Below are 14,502 nucleotides of genomic sequence, written 5' to 3'. Positions count from 1 at the left end.
ACCGGAATACTAAGCACTGTAGATTCTACATATCTTTGTTCCTAGTTAATCTTTTTTCACATAGAGGTAGTGCACCACTGCTGGTGGCAAACAAAGTGAATATTTAATAGTACAGGTATAGGACCCGTTATCCAGAATGCTCGGGACCAAGGGTATTCCGGATAAGGGGTCTTTCTGTAATTTGGATCTCCATACCTTAAGTCTACCAAAGAATCAATAAAACTACAATTAAATCCAATAGGATTGTTTTGCATCCAATAAGGATTATTTGTATCTTAGTTGGGATCAATTACAAGGTACTGTTTTATTACTACAGAGAAAAGGGAAATCAGTTTTAAAATTCTGAATTATTTGATTAAAATGGAGTCTATGGGAGACGGGCATTCCGTAATTCGGAGCTTTCTGGATAACGGGTTTCCGGATAAGGGATCCCATACCTGTATAATGCATATAAACAGTAAATTTTAATGAATTAACATGATGGATTACACAGTAAATGCAATCAAGTATTGCTTCCCCTTCAAAGTGCTGGATGAAATATTTAACTATATATACAAGTGGCGAATGTTGGGGGGCACACCTATAGGGATGATATGATATGAATGGCAGAATGCCAGTTGCTTAAATAAAAACATTTAGGATGCTAATTCAGAAACATTTGCAATTTGGTTATGATACTCTCCAGTAGATATGAATGTGTACAAAGATCTTTAATGTGTAAAATATAAATATATATATATATATATATATATACAGTATATATATATATATATATTTATTTTCTTACAAACTCTTTTAAGCTGACCAGCAGTTATAAGGGGTGGGTGGCTAAATGCTCAACAGAATCCTAACAAGCTGAAACAAAAAACTCAATAGGTGCCAGGCAAAGCAGTAAATATTTCATTCACCAGCTATTATTGCTCTGAGTCATTTGCTGCTCTGTGCATCTAGTTGGTAGCTAGTAAATTCTCCTCTAGCAAACTATAATCTATATAGTCCTCTTTCCTTAATCACAAGCCTCAAAGGTTTATGAAGAAACAGTACAGAAATATGTAGACAAAACCAGTAAATTGTAGCATTTCATGTTACAGTCAGGTCTCTTTAATAAACTACCAGCACAATTTATTAGCTTGCATTGATCAGTGTAATAGTGACAGAGGTGTTTGTATCACTTAAGGGCAGGAGTACAAAACTAGTGCTGGCATGCAGTCTACTTTAAAGGACTACTGTCATGGGAAAACATGTTTTTTTTCAAAATGCATCATTTAATAGAACTTCTCCTGCAGAATCCTGCATTGAAATTCATTTTTTCTAAAACACAGATTTTTTTTATATTTAATTTTGAAGTGTCACATGGGGCTAGCCATATTCTTTATTTCCCAGGGTTCCACAGCCATGTGACCTGTGCTCTGATAAACTTCCATCACATTTTACTGCTGAGCTGCAAATTGGAGTGATATCACCCCCCTCCTAGCAGCTGATCAGCAGAACAATGGGAAGGTAGCAAGATAGCAGCTCCCAGTAGATATCAGAATAGCACTCAAAAGTAAGAAATCCAAGTCCAGCCCATGACTCCTCCAGTTACATGGGAGTAGGAGAAACAATAGGTTACCTGAAAGCAATTCTAATGTGTAGTGCCGGCTCCTTCTGAAAGCTCAGACTCAGGCACAATGCTGCCTACACACCAATATTACAACTAAAACAAATTACATTTGTCGGTTCAAGTGTAACATTTTAAATGGTAGAGTGAAATATTTACTATGCTATATCATCAAGATCTCAGTGGTTGTGCTTCCTTGTTTTACATGTCAGTAGCCTTGGTGCTGTGTTCTTCAATGCACATGCACGTAATTTCTTCTTCACACAGTTGTGTCAGTGTATTTGTGTTATTTTTGGCACACGACTAACTGCATTTTTTGCTTCTTTATAACCATAGAGACTTGGTACTATAGTTACAGTACTTCTGCTTGTATTCTGTTGTGTTTGACCTAGCCTGTTCTACACTCTCTTTGACTGCTACCTGCCTATCAACTTCTGTCTATTCTCACAGATTTGACTTTTCACGTCTCCCTTAACCGATGTGTTCGGCCCCAAATAGAACTCCAGGCTGTTTATGGCATGTACTCATGATCCCTTTTAATAATGAGATAATAGAAAACAATTTCTTTCTACAACACTTACAGAATCCATTCTAACCTAATTATTGGGGCATGAAACTATAAGACTTTTTCTTGGAAGAAAAAAGGTTAAGAAGCCCTGCCATAGTTGTTTTATTACATAGCTTTCCTATGTCCACTAACCTGTGAGGACAAGGCAATATGCATGCTACTAATTTGGAATGACAACTATGTAACGGAAAATGTTTGTCTGTGATGAGGCAGAAAAGTCAGTCATTTTCATAACTGTAAATGTGCCACTTCATATCTACAAATCGGCTTAATTTTAGATTCAAAGTGCCATTTGCTTCTTTGTTTATGGAGAAGTATCAAATACAGAATGTTAAGAGTATTGAACAAGCTGAAGGCTGTTAAAGGATTAGAAAAGTACAAACATCTCATGTCTCATACCATACTTTTTAACTGCTGAGAAATTTGAATTATGTACCTATAAAAGAAGCATTGGCATATCCTTTTTATATTTCTTTTTACATTGCTTTGCCAATTGGATTCTTTTAGATAAAAAAGTGATTAAGTAACTGGAACTCTGTTTCCAGGGAATTGTTGGATGTGTGTTTACTAGTAACAGTAATTTTGCCCATGCTTTCCCTCTCCTGCTTCATTTGGATATCATTGATTCCATTGGCTGGCAAGATTTATCCAACTGGATCAGTGAAATGCAAATAAAGCAGGTGAGGGAATGCATGGGCAGTAACCAATTCAGGGTCAACTTCCTGTTTGTACAGAATGCAAGTTGGTGTTGGCGATCCCTTCCAAAGCAGAGCAGAGGAGAGAGCTGAGCCGAGCTGATCCTAGTCTGTATATTCAAGACTAAACATTTTAATGGGAATGAGGTCAAAGTAAATGAAATGAAGATTTGTAGAACATAGTATACATTGAGTACTACCAAGCACAGTTCTTTACATGTGAAATCCTTGTTGTATAAAAGAATCTCTTGGCTTTTGTGAAAAAAAATAAATAAATAAAATATTGAATTACGGGCTTGCAGTGATTTAAAGAAATCAATTACATTTAATATAACAAAAGTGATTATGTAGTAGTTCATGTAGAATACAGTGTATTTAATTAATTCAAATCCAGCTAATACTGTTATCACTGGAAGCTCACATGATTTGACACATGAAGAGAGGTGGCCAGGCCAAACATATTTTTTGAAGAGAATAAAAAAACTGCATACTGTGCTTACTGTAACTCTAAATGTTGCCTCTAGCATTTCTAAAGTTATGGAAATTAAACATATAAAGCATATGACTATACTATCAACTGACAACTTAAGATTAGCACAATAATATGTAGCAAAACATTATGTAATAAAAAAGCTTGTTTTACCTTTGTACAGGGAACATCTGACTGCATGCATATTTATTAAGCATCACATTTTATCTGAAGCCATTTTATCCTAGTTTAGTGTACTTTAAGTATTGATTTTAATAATTATAACCAAGCTCTTAGACATCAGTAAAGTGAAAACAGCCTTGTTCTTTGTGACATGCCTGGTGTTAGGTCCCTTACTCAGTGTTACAGTGAAAAAGATTTAATAAAAGAAAAAAAATTCCCCCTAAATTGTTACATAGGTAATTTGAGTTGAAGGAAGACAAAAGTTCATCAATTTCAACCCCTCCAAATGAACCTCAGTGCACATATATACACAAGCTTATACTAACCTATCTATGCGCTCACATAAACAAAATATCCCAATACCTATACTAACTTTAGATCTTAAGATCAAATTGTCTTTGATATTATGCTTGTCCAAGAAGTCAACCAAACCACTCTTAAAGGCATTAATAAAATCTGCCATAACTTCATCATCAGGCAGGGCATTCCAAAACCTTCTAGCCCTCTTAGTGAAAAAACACCTACGCTGCTTCAAATGAAAGTTCTCTTCCTCAAGTCTAATGGGTGGCCTCTGTTTCCAGCGCTGGATTTCTTATCTGGGCGCCCTGAGGCCATCTTCCTATACCCCCCCCATGCGCATGCTATCTGTCTATAATGTCCTCTAATGTACTTGTAAAGCATAATCATGCCCCCCTGTGACTAGCTTTTTCCAGTGCAAAAAACCCAACCATGCCAGTCTCCCCTACAGTTTAATTTGTTCCATTCCTTTTACCAGTCCAGTTACATGCCTCTGCACTTTCTCCATACCATGTTGTGTGTTTACCCATACAGTGTGACTGTGTACCCATGTAGTAATCTGTAATGGGTAATATAATAATGTCACACAGCCACATTAGCTACAAACAGAATGAATGCTTCAGACTAAGGGGTGAACTCATTCCCCCATATGAAAAAAGGCACTTAAGGGCCCAGCTGCATTAACCCATAGCAACAACTAAGGTTGACTAGTAAATGCTGGCTGCTGATTGGGTGCTATATGAATTACTACACCTGGATAACCCCAAATGTGTTCTATTTCCCCACTTTGGTAAATATAGCTCTAAAATCCCTCAATCTGTGGCATCACACAATCTGTGGCATTTCTTTCTGGAGAACTGCATCAAACTCACCCCTAAATAAACATATACCATAGTGTCATGAACACGCCACTCTCAGACGCGTATGACACAAGGACGGGGCAACAAGGGGTTACACTCAGTCACCTTTCACACAGGTTAGACTAACATCAAGCACCCCCAAACACACCACCGCCCCAAATAACTATTCACTGCCACCATGTCACGGTCGGCACCCTAAACCAGAACAGATGCCAAGTTCCCTTGTCTCGGCTCGGCTTCACCAGTATTGTGACCGCCTTTGGCTTCGGGAGGAGCCCTCAGCTACTCAGATGCCACCTGGACTTAACGAGAGGAACAAGGCAGGAGTTCTGGCAAGCAAAGGGGCACGACTGTAGATAAAGTCAGTTAGGCCGAAGATCACGGTACAAATAGGGTTAAACAAGTTCGTCGTCAGGCAGGCTGGGTCGAGGCAGGCAGAAACCAGGGATCGTCAGACAGGCAAGGGTCAACCAGATAATCAAGCAGCGGGGTTAGGCAAAATCGGAGTCAAAAGTACAAGCCGGGGTCAGGTTACGGATTACAGAATAGTCAGGAACAGGCTGGGTCAAAAACAGGAAAATTTACCAACAGGAACAAATGCACAAAGCTCAGAAAGGCACCAGAATCAAATTCTATCACGGGCAAAAAATGTAAACAAAAGTCCCTTTAAATAGTTTGAATTTCGCGCCATTGCGCGCTGACGTCATGACGTCAGCGCGCATGCGCCTTTAAATTGCGGAAGTGCGCGCGCACGCGCACCTAGGAAGGAGCCAGCGCAGAAGGAGAACAGCGCGGCGGGCGTCCCCGCCGCGCTGGTATGTGTGTCTTTTTTATTACACACCATCTATCATTAATAGGCAATAGAAACCTAATACACAAATATATCACACAAACTTTCTTACTGCAGTTAGGGTTAGTTTCCACTAATTCAACAGCGCTCTAGCAGCCAAATGGTTAATTACAGTCAAACACACTCTCCTGCTAGCAGTCCACTAGTTAATTAGCATTTACACAAAACTTGCCCTCTACTCAATACACATACAGCCAAGCAGTTAATATATTCACATGTAAACAAGGTATGTGGGGATCTTTATAGAGCCAAAGGACAGAACTTATTAAATTTTATATTTAATATTACAAGCGTAAACAGTGCAAAAAAGGTTTTACAATAAGAGACATATATGTACAAACAAGAGTTTGGAAATCCTGAGCCCATCCCCCAATTGATTGGAACCTCAAAAATGAGCTTAGAATACCTGGGCCTGTGTGCTTTTTATGTCCCACTGGGCCCCTCCCTCATTACCGTATGCATGAGGATGGAGTGGCCAGGAACTTGTCACATGACCTCCCCTGGAGAGAGCTGCACTTCTCATGCCAGTTTCTTGTCATATAATATTGGTACTTGCCAGTACCCAATATTATTATGAAAGTAGGGGCTTGTTTTGACCCATATGTGGTTGATCAAAATTATACCAAACATGAGGGGTGTCTCATGTCCCAGTCCCCCAGAAACTATCCCTCCTAACTGGTGGGTATAGGAAGTCCCTGTTTGGTATCATTAGGAAGCATGGGGCCTCCTGATAACCAATATGTAGTTTATGAGGATGTGAACCGTAAGGCCAAGGAGATATGGATCCCTTTCTATAATCCATATTTTCTCCTAGCTGAACCCCCTGCAGGTCTAGGTCCACACTTTGCCTTGCTTTGATCAATAGATCAAAGAAACCAAAGGCCACCAGCTTCCTGTCCCAACTGGTTGATTCATTTGGCCCTTCTGGCTTTTCACACCTCACAGCCCCTTAGCCAGCCAGCCTGGCTTCAGTGTCTTTAGGGGGTATTTGTTAATTGCCCCCTACTGTGAAGGGTTTCCCTCAAAAGTGGATTCCAACCAGACTTTCTAAATTGAAAACTTAACCCTTTACTGCTGGGCCTAACATTGCACATAGTGATTGAGGAACATGGATATGTTGCAAACAAAAGGAACACAGCATTTCAAAGAGTTTGTTCAAGAGCAGCATATCCGTTTGCTGATTCTTTATTGTTTCTTGGATACCTGTGGGGGTATCTACTGCACCAATAAATATCTTGTTAAGGAGGATAAACTGCACTTGAGAAGGGGCGTGATACAGCCCGAAACATGTTGTGTGCTGTGATTTGAATAAAGGCTGAAGCAGTTCATCTGCGTGAAGGTGCTCTCCTCTTTTCCTGTGATATTCCAAAAAGCCAAGCGGTGGGCTATTGGGGATTGACGCATCGTGCCGTGTGAGCAGTATGGCTGAGCGTTTATATATTCAGTTTCCTAAACTGCGTAAGTGTGTTTCAGTTAATCAAATTGTCCACCAATATATAAAGTGTTTTTTGTTTAGTAGATCTAGGGTATTGTGATTGTCAGTGCGCCAGTCAGAGCACTTTCGATGATCCCAGGATAAATATGCACTGTGTACACTTGGCTCTGCAAATGTAAACTTGATACCTTGGTTGGCCTGTCATGGCATGTATTATCTATGCTGAAAATGCTGTGTTTGTTTAATATGTAAACATTATGCTGGCCTCCTTATTTACTGAGCATGCTAAATCATGACTGTGCTGTTATTAGCAACAAAATACAAGCAACCATAGATCCAGTTTAAACAAAATGCTATAATATTTCTTGAACTGCTGCGTATTCAGTCATCTTACAGAAATGATGACCTTAAGGAATCACTACAGCTGTCATTAATCATGAACTCCCACTTGAGAAGGGGTCCAGATTTACAAAGCATGCATTCATAGCTGTCATTATTGCTGTGCTGTTACAGTGGTATGTGGCTTGTTCAGTGTCATCGTTCTAACATTTTCTCTATTCTAGCTACAGGCTAGGTCATAGGGCCTGGGTAATACTGTGCTGCAGCAATTCTTAACATAGTTAAAGCACCAACTTTTCAAAAAGGACAAGCATCAAAACCCCCATCAAAACTCAAGGCTTCCATTATCCAATGTTCAATGATGTTCGTCTATTGCCAGTGCCCTATCTTATTTGTAGCTTCTCTCCTAAAAAATAAGCAAAAAAGGGGTCAAATCTCATCTGCATGGGGAGTCTATTCCTTGGTGGAAGGTTGATATATGGACTGTAACAAACTAAAGGAGCAGCTCTTTGCCTGAAGCTTTTGCCTTTGGTAGGCATATTTCATTGATGTACTGTATTTTAGTTTAGATGTCATCATAACGAACTTTCCATCAATGAGCTAGACTGTCAGCAGTGGTAGTTAATTTAGGTGGTGATTTTTCAACGGTTAATTTTTAAGCTAAATCACGCACAATTCTAATTATAATGCCTGGTATTTATTATGTGCAAAATACCTGAAAAACTTGAATGTAAAACTTTGCCATCTAAAAGCTTACGAGCTTCTATAGAACTCAGTGGGAGTTGTTCTAGGCAAAGACAAAACATATTTTGAAATTCGAATCTTTTAAATTTTTTTCAAGTTTGTAAACGCGAAGTTTTTTCATTCAAACGAGTTCTCCTTATTAATAAATAGGCAAGCAAGTTTATTCAATTAGAAAAAGAAACAGAAAAAATAATAAATACGCCCATTAAAATACAGGTATAGGACCTGATTTCCAAAATGCTCTGGAGTTTTCTGGATAAGGGATCTTTCTGTAATATGGATCACAATACTTTAAATGTATTCTGTCATAATTTGTTGGTGTGCTTTTATTTCCAAAATACACTGTTTACAAAGCAAATGATTCACTCTACCATTTTACATTTTATTCTTGAACAAACAAATGTATTCTTTTAGCTGTTATATTGGCATGTAGGCAGCCATCTCAGTGCATTGTACCTGATTCTTAGCTTTCAGAAGGAACTAGCCCTGTACAATGGAACTGCTTTCTGATAACCTATTGTTTCTTCTACTCCCATGTAACTGGAGGAGTCATGAGCCAGACTTGGATTTTTTACTATTCTGGATATTTTGCTATTCTAATATCTACCACTTACAGGTATTGGGTAGCTACAATCTTGTTAACTTCCAGCGCAGCAGTAAAGTGTGACTGAAGTTTATCAGAGCCCAAGTCACATGGTTATGGCACATTGGGAAATGAAGAATATGGCTAGCCCCATGTTGGGTTTTCTATCAAAGGTAAAAGAAATCTTACTGTTTAAGAATGAATCAGGATTTTTGTTTCATTTTCAGACTGTATTCTTCATAGAACTGGTAAAATCTCAAGCTGGCCATACATGTTAAGAGTTTTCTCTCCCTAATGACCAATTTCAGTGTGATCTGACAAATTAATCAAATTATGATAAGGTTAGTGGGCACCGAACAATCATACATCTAGCGATTTTTCATTCGACATGGGTCAGAAAATCAATCAGGCAGGTTTAAAATTTTTCATTGTTAACAATGAAATTTGCCCGTTGTCCAATTGTTTGCAGGACCAAGCAGGTAGTTTTCCTAGAGTGAATTATTTGCTATATAAACAGTGTAATTTAGAAATACACCATAACAATTATGACAGGATCCCTTTAAAGACTGCTAATGTACAGAGAGATGCAAGCTTAGCTATTAGGTGACCATGGCTTTTCTTGTGATGGTAAGAACACACATTCATTGTATCAGTGGTAATTTAGTTACCTAGTTAACTGTACCTAGCTTTATTAAAAAAAATCATGCAATTCTTATGAAGAATGTCCTTAGCAATTTCATAAACCTCTGAGATACAATTCAGCACCATGTATATGCAATCCCATATGTAAATACGAGCTACTAAGGAGCAGAGCACGAATGCATTCGCATCCATAACATTGCTTGTTCAGGCTTTGACTAATCACCAGCTGTACATCTCCTGCCTTTTAAACAGCTGCTACTGTTGCTGGGATTTGTTACCTCCTACCAGCTCCAAAGGGACAGATGAAGCATTAGATGAAAGCGGCAAGTTCTACAGCTATAATTGTTTTTCACTCATACTATCAATTCCCTCCAACCCCTACTCTCTTCTATTCCCGCTATGCTTTTCTCACACTTATCATGTGTCTCTTTTTTTCAAAAATATATATTTAATATTTAATTCATCCCTTATCCATTTTTCACCTTGACCTCTTGTTTGATTTACCAGCTAACCTATTCATCTGCCCTGTTCTTCTTTTTCTGCATCATTTCATATCACTTAGCATTGCATCACACTTCATCATACCCACAGCTACCTTGATCAAATACCCATCACCTATTATATCCCACACCAATTTTCCATATTTTACTCATTATATAACTTCCCTTTATCCACCTTACACATGCTTTTCTTATACATCTGATTGAAATGCCTTCTGTTTCACAGACAATTGTGTAATTCCTCATATTATTCTGTCAAAGTCCTAACTCTAAATATTATACACCAATTGCCAGTTTCCTTTTCCACATTTTCTTCTATATTTTGCTTTCCTTCCACCTGCCTGCTGTCATTTTAGTAGGTGGTAGCTCCAGGGTTCCCAGCTCCATTGCCACAGTGAAGCTGAACCAAAAGAATAGGGTAAACACTTCCCTCTCATGCCAAATGCTGGAAATGACACCAACTAATCTATGTCCAACTCATATGACAAAGTCCAGTGCTATGAGAATTGCATGACAATCACTTAAACAAATTCTTTGAGACGATTTCAGATGATTTGCCACTGTGAGCTGGGGCTTATACAAATGGCACTGATTGCAATGTATAAAATCTCTCCATGTAACATTGCCTTAAACCATTACAGAGATTTAGAAAACATGTGACCTAGATCTAGATGCATTAAAAAAAAGACCTTGTTGATAACGGATTGTCACTATGCTAGGTATTATATAGACCGTTAAGCCTCATTGTCATAAATTGGATGTGAAATGGAGATGATATATATTAAAAACAGAAAATAAAAGATGTTCAGTTTCTTCACACTTCAATAAACATGCACATCGCACTTAAAGATGGGAGTGGCAAGACGTGCATGCACATTGGAGGCCCTTGAAGTTGACCCACTGGACATCACATATATGTGTAAGGAGACGTGGGGGTGCTTACAGTTACCTACTGAAGAATCCTACCAAAATGGTATTTACACAAGTACATTTTGCCCTTTTATATTGTTTCATTTGAGCCACCTGACAGGAAGTAGTGAGAGGAAACTAAGGGGCCACTTCGGGAAATTGTAGCGCCGCGTATGCCATCCCACCGGTGATTTACATTCTTGCCGATGGGATGGCATTGCAGGGAGATCAGTTGCCCGCAGCAACAAAGATTTGTCACGGGGCAACTAATCTCCCAGTCTGCCACTGCCCTAAGGGTGAAGAGCCACGGAGCTACTAGTAGCAGCTACTTGTCATGGCTACTAAACACCATAAAATACCCTGCCATAGACAAAACTGAGAATTGCCACTGCTAAACCACATATAGAGACAATTATCGTAAAAGATCAGCATTGTCTATTTTAGTAGCCATGACAAGTAGCTGCTACTAGTAGCTCCTTGTGTCTTCACCCTAAGAAATGTGGGAGTAAAACACAGAGCTATGTTAATTCATTCTGATAACTTAACATGTATGTGTGCCCTTGCCTTGTATGTGAGCACAGTGAATCATACAAGTTAGGGGACCCTAAAGGCCCTTACAGCTGAAAATGCCAATTTTTTACTTAGGATTATCCAGTGGCACATACTACTAGAAAAGTATATTTTTTATGAAAATGGTTTATTTTCATAAGCCAAGCATACAGGAGAAAGTGGATTGATTAATGCACTGGTTAAGTTTCACTAGTATTTTAGTATCTGTGAAAGTGTGTATACTTTTAAAAAGAGGGGACTTTAGTTACAAAGTTAAGATCATAAAGCTGGAAAGCCATTATGCCACTGCAAAGTAAACTCCGTATGGTGGTCATAACTATTTACCTATGGGCTTATAGTCGGGGTACAGTTTCCCTTTAACAGACAGCTTGGCTGATATGGGTTCCCCCATGAGTAACACCATAATCCTGCATTTTCTCTAGAAGCTGGCATAACCAACAGTACTGTGCATTGTTAATCAGCATAACATATGAACTGAACACTGCTGTTTTCAAATATCTGCTTTCTCTCACAAGGAAAATGTCTACAACTGCCCCATCATGACTCCCTAAGGTCCCCCTAAGGAGCAATGATCACACAGACCAAAGATAAAGTGAAGTGCATGTGCTGAATACATAAATCAGGCCCTGCAAAAGCTGAGTCTGATTTATGGAGATGCACAGTTCCAGCCAGAATTGCATTGCAGGAATGTCAGTGCAGGAAGTTATTTGGAGGGAAAATCATGTAAATAACACTCTTAACTGCATTTTAATAAGCTACTTATATTATCCTCATCTGCATGGCTGTATACAGCATTAAACTAATCACATGCAGTCCCTTGTGCAGAAATTAAAAAAAAAAAAAAGATAATAATATAGACTTTTTAAAGCTTCCAGTACCATCCACATAACATAGTCTTGTGCAAGTTTTTAAGTAGAATTAAAGCCTAAAAAAAGAGTATGTTCAAACTAATACTCTTGTATTCAAAGCAGTCCATAACTCTGCCCCACCCTACATCTCTGAACTTATCTCTAGATACCAACCAACCACCCGCTGGTTACGCTCCTCTACTGACCTACTTCTCAACTCCTCTCTCATTCTCTCCTCACACACTCACATTCAAGACTTTGCAAGGGCTGCCCCCCTTCTCTGGAATTCGCCCCCACAATCTATCAGACTTTCTCCCAATCTCTCTGCCTTTAAAAGATCTCTAAAAACACATTTATTTAGAGAAGCTTACCCTCATTCAGCTTAACATAACCTCAGTGTTCTGCTAAAAGCAATACCCTGTGCCACACCTCTCACATTGCTTAATTCTGATCTTGCCCATTCCCACACCTTGTGTCTCAACCTTTTCTCCTTGTAGATCAGTGCTGTCCAACTTCTGCGGTGCCGAGGTACTCAGCCCTACCCTGCCTGTGTGTGCCATGCTCTGCCAGCCCTATGATGACTGTGTGTGCCATACTCGGCCCTACCCTGCCTGTGTGTACCATGCTCTGCCAGCCCTATGCTGCCTGTGTGTGCCATACTCTGCCTGCCCTACCCTGCCTGTGTGTGCCATACTCTGCCTACCCCATGCTGCCTACACACAGGCAGCATAGGTCAGACAGTACATAAAATCTGAGGTATGAACAGGAAAACAATATGGGTGATTACAGCCTGAGCCTGAGGTGCGAACAATGCAGGGGGTAAACAATGCAAAGATTAAAAGGTGTGCAGGGGATATGCGGGCCGCCAGTTGGACAGCACTGTTGTAGATGATAAGCTCTTTTCGGCAGGGCCCTGTTCACCTCTTATCAGTTATTGGTTGAAACCCATTTACAGCGCTTGGCGCTTTATAAATAAATTTTAATAACAATAACAATAAATATTGTACCAGCCCAAGGACACCACATCTCAAAAACAATTACTATCCATGCTTCTGAAGATGCTAAAAGCAGTTCTCCATTGTTCTTGGAAGGCGCTGCATGTGCTCTTGGCTGATGTTAGTTACTGTACTTAAAGGAGAAGACCCCGGGCTGGTGCTCCTGTTAGGAGAAAACCGCACCAGCCCGGGGAACCTGCAGCGAGCGTCTCCTCTTCCTTCTGCCGACTTTAACAAAAAAGTTGGCCTTTTCACTCTACTGCACATGTGCCGGCCTAGGGTTTCCGAATACAGAAGAAATAAGGAAGAGGAAACGCTCGATGCAGGTACCCCAGGCTGGTGCACCTGTTAGAAGAAACCCGCACCAGCCCAGGGTACCTGGTAGACAGCTCTGCTTCTCCCTACTGCCCCCCTGCTGTAATCTAAGCTGAGACCTACGAGCAGCAAGAGACTGAACCAGTGCATTATACTCCTCTTAAAGAAAAAGTAACACTAAAATCTAGTAAAAAATCTATTCTACTCTGCTCCAATAATTGCCCTATCCTGCAAACCATTTAGTATTTTGAGTGCTTTATTAGAAAATACCTGCTAAAACTTGGCTTCCGGTCATTTGAAATAAGGCGATACGGCGAAGGAAGGAGCAGCATCCACTATGCGACGATCAATTGATCGAGCCTAGCCTGACTCCTTTCTATACAGAAGGAAGGCTAGGCTCGATCAATCGATCGTCGCATAGTGGATGCTGCTCCTTCCTTCGCCGTATCACCTTATTTCAAATGACCGGAAGCCAAGTTTTAGCAGGCATTTTCTAATAAAGCACTCAAATTTCTTGTCTCCTTTTTTGTAAATATGTGCATGTGTATCTGACTTCCTCTCTCAGAAAAATCCTTCATTCCTGGGACAGAGTCAGCCTTCTCCTGCTCCCCCCTTCCATAAGAATTCATAAGAACTCACTCCCCTCCCATCAGAATGCGTGATCTGAGCTACCAACGGCTAGAGCTGCAGCAGGAAGCTACGGAGACCAAGCTAAAATGGCAGCTGCTATCTTAAACAAAAGGCTTTTTACTCAGGTAGGTAAAGCTTTCTGCAGAATAATTTGGCGACTCTATTGGCAGTAAAATGCCAAAATGACTTTCCTTCTACTTTTAAGTTCTTTAAACGTCGTTTTGCTGCCCCTGGTAAACTTGAGGGCTGCTGCTGCCTGAGACGAGTTTCTCAATTCGCCTTATGGCCGCAGTGCCCCTGTATAATAAAATATGTTTTATGGTTGGACAGCTTTAGTCCACAATAACTATAATGACTATTATGTAGCTTGGCACCCCAAAAGCGACTATACATTTATAAAAGATTTCTAATAAGTACCATTTGTGAAAATAATTATAATATGGAGAATTGTTCATCTAATGAAAATACTA

This window comes from Xenopus tropicalis, chromosome 2 (genome assembly GCF_000004195.4).
Source record: "Xenopus tropicalis strain Nigerian chromosome 2, UCB_Xtro_10.0, whole genome shotgun sequence".
In the NCBI taxonomy this organism is placed as follows: Eukaryota; Metazoa; Chordata; class Amphibia; order Anura; family Pipidae; genus Xenopus; species Xenopus tropicalis.
This window is presented reverse-complemented; position numbering follows the sequence as displayed.